Genomic DNA, 8,901 nt, shown 5'->3' on the forward strand with positions numbered 1-8,901 from the left:
TAGACATTTAAAAGCATATTTTCATTGTACACAGCCATAAAAGGTTACAGAGTGATACACAGAGCATGTTCAATGCTCACCCCTTAGGGCCATACTTAAAATATTCTTTGAAATCATATTTATTAACATTTTTAAGAATACTTAAGGACCATATTTTCAATGACATAATTTTTTCATGTAATTGAAAAAGTGGCAGTACAAACTTATTTTTTTTAATGAGAAGAAAACAACTTTTTTAAATTGTTATTTATTATTTAATATAGTACCTAATTATAACGAGGAATCTCGAGGAGCTTTTTGGCATCGGAAAAATACACTAAAAATGAAAACAAAAAGAACCGGAATATTTTTAAAATTTCTTCGGTACTATGTATCTTAATTTGCCGGAAATCTCAAGTACCTATCTAAGGTTTATTTTTGAATATGAGCGTACAACAGACGCACATAATTTACCATTGTACAATAGGTACTAAAAATCGATATTCAACAGGTGATTCATTCGTTCCGCTTAGAATCTAAAAACTTATAATAAATGTGACTAATTTGAGCATACGTAAATATCGAATATAAAATAAAATGATCGCTATTCCAACGCCGTTTCCACTTACTTAATATCCTGTTATACTTTGTTTTAATGATATAATAGGTATAATATTGTGGCAATGCTAGTGCCTGGTGTAATACCTACCTAGTTCAATTTATAATTATTGTACATACGTCGGATTCGTCGTTTAGAAATAATTACATATTTTATTTTATTGGGTAGGTATTATTAATCCACACGCCACTGCTCGATCTATTAAATAACAAAATAAAATATCTGAATATTTTATATTATTATTAATTTTTTCTTATTAATAATTTACTAAGGCTTCGACGACAAAGGGTTTTTAGCCTGCATTTATATAATATTAGAAAATTAATATTATATAAATTAATACACATTAAATATAAATACATAGTACTATACAGATATTGACATGTTTTAGATTTTATATTCTTGTATTATGCTTATATTTTGACGTATAAATGTATAGTGTACCTACAGTATTACCCCGGAACATCCACGCGGTATTGACTTCACAGTATATAGGGTGATTTTTTAAGAATGCTCATCTACATATTTGTATGCTTAAATTATGCATGTATTAAAATATAGATTTTTGGAATTTTTAAATACACTTAAGGGGATTCGATACCGTCATTTTCTCTTTTTGCCTCACACACGCGTGACATAGTAATTTAGACGTGTTTTTTGCCAAACATACTAATTGATCTAATGAAGCGATAATAAATCTGAAAGTAGATTTGAATTTGCCGTTAAGTTTACTTAAAATCGACTTTCCCACATTTTTGATATTATCCCCCCAAATTCCTAAAAATGTCATATTAAAAAAGAGCATTTAAAAATTTTTGTATTTCAATTTTCGGAGAAGTTAAAATCAAAAAATCATAAATGTGGGAAAGTCGATTTCAAGTAGACTTGACGATAAATTCAAATCTGTTTTTAGAATTCTTATCGCTTCATTAGATAAATTGGTATATTTGGCAAAAAACACGTCTAAATTACTATGTCACACTCGTGTTAGACAAAAACAGAAAATGACGGTATCAAATCTCCTTAAGGCCATTTTCCGAATCATTAAATTTTTTTGTATCACTTAAGGATGATCCTGTGACAATACAAACTTCAGTTTTTCATTTTTAATTATAAAGCGGGTGTTTTTTTTTTGAGAACTTTAATGTATTTAAATTAAAATTCAAGCAAGTAGTTTTTACGTTATGTTACTTTGTGTTTCAAGGATAATATGCCTATGTGGTAATGGGTGAAGAAGATAGGGGCTTAGACGATTTGGAAAAGTTAGCATAATAACTATTGATTTATCAATATAAATAATTTATAAAAATTATCCAACTATAATAAATACTACGTCTAACATAACACATAGTTTTTATTTTTATTTTTTATAGAACCATTTTTAAGGATTATTATCGTTTTTTTAGATACATTAACATTTTCAGTAATTTTCAATAAAAAAGTTCTCATTTGAAAAAAAGAAGTTTGTATCGTTACAGGATACTCCTTAAGAAGTACAAAAAATATCAGAAATTTGAAAATATGGTGTATTAAGGCGGTCAGGACCTAAAAAACGGGGGTGAGCATGCTTAAAAAATCACTCTGTATATTGCTTCACGATGGTGATCTTCGATAATGACCACAAAGTCTGATTATATATAGAAAGATCTGAGGTATAGCCGTATAGGTAAGTATACATAACATAAACCTATATATATATATATATTATATTATACATTTATACCTATATTTTAATAATATAGAATCGGTTGATTAAAAAGTTATTACACTATGTGGCATGTGTGTCGACTGTTCGAGAGGGGGAGGGGGGGCTTCCGAAAAAAGTACCGGTGGCATTTCGTCGAAGCGCATTAACCGACGACGACGACGACGGCGGCGACGATACGTCACTGCGCTATAGCGTGGAATGGAATTATAATAATATAGCCATTTAAGATGGGTGGGATTTAAATTTTTCGCATGCGGGGTTCACAGATTGGCCATTTCCTCATCCTGCGGACTCGCGTAGGATATCATAATACTTGTGCGTGATATTATAATAGTAATCGTAATAATAAACGGTGGTGATATTATTATTATTATTATTATTATTATTACTATTATTACTATCACTATACTCGTTCACGGCAACTGCGGCAAGCCGGTCCACAAGTCTCGCGCCGGGCCCTCTCTTCAAAAGTTCCGTGTAAATAATATATAAAACGATGTCGTGCTATATACGTATATCTAGGTGCGTAAAGGGCGACGATAAAACGCTAGCGCAAAGGATATGCTACGTGTCACACACACACCTAATACCCGGTCGGTCTAGTTTAAACAGAATGTAATAATATTACACGTACCGATCATTTAAATAGCGGTCCATCATGTATATTATCGCGTTCCGAATATGTGTGACACCGTACGATTCTCACGTGCTGTCAAAACTCCATCGCTACGATATTATTATTATTATATACAGACAGCCGGCGCAACAGGTCCACGGAAATCGTGTGTAGGCGCGAAAATAATTTGGCATCCGACGATTTCACGTCCGCGACGGATATCTGCTGAACGCCGTTACACACGCGTAGAAATAGGAAATCTCCGTTTAATACGTTTTATAAATTCGACGGAAACCATTATAATAACGCCATCGACACACTTACATATTAAAATATTAGCCGGTACGCGCCGGTTCCATAGTTTTATCGAATTCTGAGCATAAAATAGGTAGGTACATTCAATGTTATGTCGCGATATTTACGACGGTAGGTGTATTAAAATATACGTGCAAATAATAATATTTGGAAAGTAAAATACACCTTACGGGAGTGTCTTCGTTCAATATGCCTATTATATGCACCACTGCACCCGATATTTATTTAACTATGTATATTCACGAAATAAAAACTCCATTTACGACGGCATATTGTAGGTATATTATTTTGGATTCTGAACGGACCGACGAACGTATTGATTTTACAATAATGCGATTTTTTTTTTGTCCGTGTAGGTAAATGATATTAATAGTAGTAGAAATAATGCTTCGATTTTCAACACATCAATGTCTTTTCCGATGGGAAAGTGAATCTACTTGGTGCATTCGGGAGGTCATAATTTAAAATACTCAATAGTTTCCTAAAGAGCTGGCAAATACAAAAAATTAATGATCCGTAGATTTTGGATTTTTGTGTAACTCTAAATTATTTTTTAATAGTAAAATATTATCTGATTTAACTCGAATTTTTTATACGCCATATAACATTTTCAAAATATTTTGACTGTAAATCCTCAAATTCTTCTGTAGTTAAAAATTTATGAATTTTCAAGTTTTATTGCAAATGATTGAAAATTTAAGGTGTCGGCACCGATGTGGTCAGGACATTTGCGGAAGAATTTATTTATATTTACCTAACCTGACTATAAAATTTGGATGCTATATATAATATATATAAATTCATTGTACACTTAATTTGTGCTAACAGGTATATATTTACTATTTTATTATATTTAAACTTCTCTTCACACTTTTCAAGGCTGAGGACTGACAGTATTTTTTACTGGCGTGTTTAAAAGCTTATTATTATTATTATTAATAACTCATATAATAATAATATATATTTGTCAATCACCTAACATAATAGGGTACTCATTTTTTTTTTAAACCTTATTACAATTACTATAAAAAATTCATATAATAATACATTTGTCGATCACATTACATATAAACATATAACACTAATACTAACATACATTACTAATAAACATATGTGTACATAAACATAACATTATTCTAATTTTTGAATAATAGCTATTTTTTAAGCATTTAACTAAATCATTATCTATTTCATACTCTATTAATGTTTTTTAATTCTGTCGCCTAATCGTATGTACATGTTTTTTCTCCTTTTACCCTCCATATTTAAGTAGCTTCTTGCATATAAAAGTTTCAAATTATCAGCCTCTTTTTTAAGACAGCCATACAAATTCGTAAACGTTGGTAGTCTTATATTTAATATTTTATTAAGTTAACTATTCCAACCCTAGAGGATTACCTTTATTTGTATAAATAATAATAAACTTTCTAAACATATTTTCATAATATAATATGTATTTAAAATATTATATTATATACAGCAGTTTAAATTTTATAGTCAGGTAAATAGAAATAAATTGACCGCAAATGTCACGAAAAAAAAGCTGACCACAAAATATGTCCTGACCGCAAATGTCCGGGAACCAAAATTTAAAACAAAGTTCCACGTACCTGAGTAATTAATTCTGTTACCTAAGTATCTAAACAACTTTATAAATACAATTTTTTTATTGTTATTCTAAGTTCAAATTTGGACGAAATGACATATTAAATAACCGAAAATAATAACGAGATATATTGTTGTAATTTAAAAATATTATTTATACCTACTTGAAGCTTCTTAAGTATATTATTATATACAAATATTATAATATGCAAATAATACTAATTCAACTTACTGGCTACCTTATTAATAATAACAATATGTCAATATAAATATAATTTAAAATACCTTAGGCTGCAAAACCGTTTCCGCTCATTCGTTTTTCTATCTATATAATGATATTATATCATACAATTTAAATTTTACACCATCCATTACAGTGACCCACTTGTAACCTAACCTATACTGTATAGCAGGATTAAATTCATTAAAATTCAAAAATAATGTCGATAAAAAAAATTCACTAGGCAAAAAAATATTTAAGAAACATAAAACTTCAATACAAGAATCCCCTAAAGTTGTGGTTCGTGGAAATTTAAAAAGTTGAGCATAAATCCACAATAATTTATTATGAGCTTCCGAAGTTAAGAATTTAACAACATTTGTCGAGATTAAGAACATTTTAAAATTATTTTGAGTTATAAATTCATAAAAAATTTCTTTTTATTTCTAAGATTTGAAAATTTAAAACAAAATTCCTCATAAGTTTGTCTACCTTAAACAAAAAAAATATCTATCGGAAAGTTAAAATAAATTTTTAAAAGCGTTTGAGATGTTTTTAGAGATGAATTTTTAAAACATTGTTTATTATTCGCTTAATTTCTCATGAAACGGTTTTCTAATTTTATTATAATTCAAAAACGGATACTTGAAATGTACACCAAATGTTTGTTTTATCATTTTCTACACTTGATAAAATTCTTAAAATATATTGACACGTTTAAGGACATTTTTAATTTTTAATTTTTTTAGTTTTTATTTCTACATAAATGTCAAAATTTTATTCGTTGAGGGTCAAAGAGTTTGATAATTTAATAAATGCCTCTTCACACATTCTAACAATGGTAGTTTTAAAATATTTTTAAATGTTACTCACGAACTATCGACTTAAGGGCGAAGGTATTTGATTTATTAAACAATTATTCATACTAATTTTAATAATTATGTTAATAATACAATATTACAGTTCCTATGCCTTAGCGGCTTATCACATTGTAAAAAGATGTTTAATATCAAGATTCACAATTCATTGCGACGGATTCACCTACCTATAATTAAATCTATGAAAATAATACGTTTTTTCATCATATACCAGTGTTATTGTTAGATCTTTATAAAGTGCATAACTATGGAGTACGGGCTATTGGTCTACGGTTATAGCAATATATATAGAGATTAAATATACTCCCAAGGGAAACATTTTGGAAATTTTGATGTTTGTCGTCCCGTTTAGCGATTCCCGTAGCTTAAGCTGTATATAATACCTTTATATACGTTTTAAGAAGGGGTTTGCAAATATTAGTAGTTTGAACTTTCAGAGGTTTGTACGTGTATTATTATTTAAAAGTAGAAGTTCAAAGTCGGGTGGTGACAAATAAAGTCTCTTTGTTTTTATATGTTGCTCTCAGTTTTTGATAGACCAAGATCTGGTAAAAACCCTAAATCTAATAAAATATAAAAGGCACATCAAATTAGCATAGGTATAAGCTAAAAAATAAGAATACGTTCTACATAATATTACAATGAAAAAAAACTTTAGATACTATTGTGTCCAACATAATGGCCAATAGGAATACCTATAATATGATGTATAATAATGTACCTATATCTCTATGCCATATGATATGAACAAAACAATTATTAAGAGAAAGTAACTTAGTTTTAGCTTTTAACTCTTAACTCTCTTGGTCTCTCCCGACACGGTTCATGAAGAACCTGGGTGAATTGCATTGCAGACTGCAGTATACGCATTACGCGTGTACCTATATAAATAATATTATTTGAAAAGTTTGATAAGCTTAAGAAAAAAAAATAAAAATGGTCGGAAGGTTTATGAGTCATGACCGGTAATATTTATTTTATTAACCATATTAGCTATAATATTGGATTATGTGTCAACAGTTAAATAACTTAATTCATCATGGAAATAAAATTCCCCAAGTATACAAATATATAATAAGAAAGAAAGAGGGACCTAATTCATTTGATTTTTATGTGACATTAATTGCCACAATGAGTACCATTGTAACCTAACCTTAAAATCTAAAACGGAAGAGGGAGTGCAATTTTACTTATCGAATATATGTATTTAATGCGATCAATTATTATTTTAGATTCTGAGCGGAGAAATGAATGCATTGATTTAAGTATTTAACAATGATGACTCTCTTTTTTGGTGTCTGCAGTCAATTTTCATCCTCTTTTGTGATAGTAAAAATGCTTCGATTTTCTACTTCAACATATTTTCGGTAGGAAAGTGAATCTATAGTTAGTGCTTTGAGGTGTCAAAAGTATTTCTCAATTTTTGTCAATAAATAATTTCTAATTTTACAACCGATGTAATATTAATATAAAAATATGAAATATTATAAATTATACATGAATATATATTATTGGTCTTTGACTTTTGTCTACTCGAAATATGATCTTAAATTACATCGCCACCGATGAGCCCTTTATGGCTTTATAGTTTGAGTTTTGAATCATATTAACATTTTGAAAAAAAAACTATTGTCTACCGATGAATCGTCATTATGCATTTCGGAAAATAATATTATTTTGGTATAGTACTTTATGGGTGACTATAGTATTCTTTGATATTTTCAGCAGAATATTTCACTACTTTATGACAACGACTGAACAGTAGATAGGTTGGTATAGTATTCCATACAATATTACATACCTAAGGTTGTATTGCTATTATATCATCTTGTATCATGAGTGCAGCTCGGATTCATATGTAAATACATATTTTCACTATGACATGATAAACTAATTTCGGCAAGTGACAACTTCGTTTCACAAAATCTTTGATAAAATGAGCTACTTTTGACTTTACATATTTTTACATATTTTGTCATAAATACATGTTTTTACACATTTCACAATCATTCAATTTTTTCTAACATATTTAGACAATTGTACTGTTTTGACATGTTTTCTTCAGAGTTCAGAGCGATTGAAAGCTTATCATAAGTATAAGACAATAATAGTTAATAGTTTACGACTTGTGTAGTATAATATCGTCTCGTCGGTTCGGCGGTGTTGATAATAAGAGTATAAGACATATTTTTGACGTGGGTGCACACTACAAGTATAAATACGGTATTAAGACATTTTAAGACAGAATCGGTAAACTTTTGAATTTCAAAATTTAAAAATGCATGTTGCAATAAATTGCAATCTAGATAATTAGATGAATAATCATTTTTCTTTACATTTTATTATACAGTGGTCGCCGCTTATTGGACTTACTTTGGAACCTGACCATTTGAGTCCATCAACCGAATGAGTTAATAAGGCGAATGACCCAAAAAAAAAATTTTAAAAATCTTTAAATTTAAAAACGTATTTAATTAAAAAATATTATTGAGATTCAAGGTATGTATGTACAAAAATAAAAATCTAGCTATACGCAATTAAAAATAAAATAATATGTAATACAATAATGTATATAAAATTTAATAAATTTTTCGATAAAAATCTATCTAGGGTTGATTGGATTTTCCCTTCTTCGGCCAACTTCATAATCATATCTTCATAGGATTTATGTTGCTCGAATACGTCAAAATCGCCTATTTAATGAGTCCCTCTACGTACAATTTGAAGCGCAAAGTACCGATACCGACTTATTTCACATTTATAACAAGTTTGTTCAGTGTATGTATATATTTTATTTATTTATCTAATTTTCGAATGACCCTATTAACCGGAATGTGAGTCGAATAGACGAATCTTTTGCTGTGTGTTTGTATATGTGCAAATCGGGATCAACCGTTTTGAGAATAATAGGCGAATGAGTCAATTAACCGTGAGTCCAATAAGCGACGACTATACTGTATA

The sequence above is a fragment of the Myzus persicae genome, unplaced genomic scaffold (assembly GCF_001856785.1).
Source record: "Myzus persicae strain clone G006 unplaced genomic scaffold, MPER_G0061.0, whole genome shotgun sequence".
NCBI lineage: Eukaryota > Metazoa > Arthropoda > Insecta > Hemiptera > Aphididae > Myzus > Myzus persicae.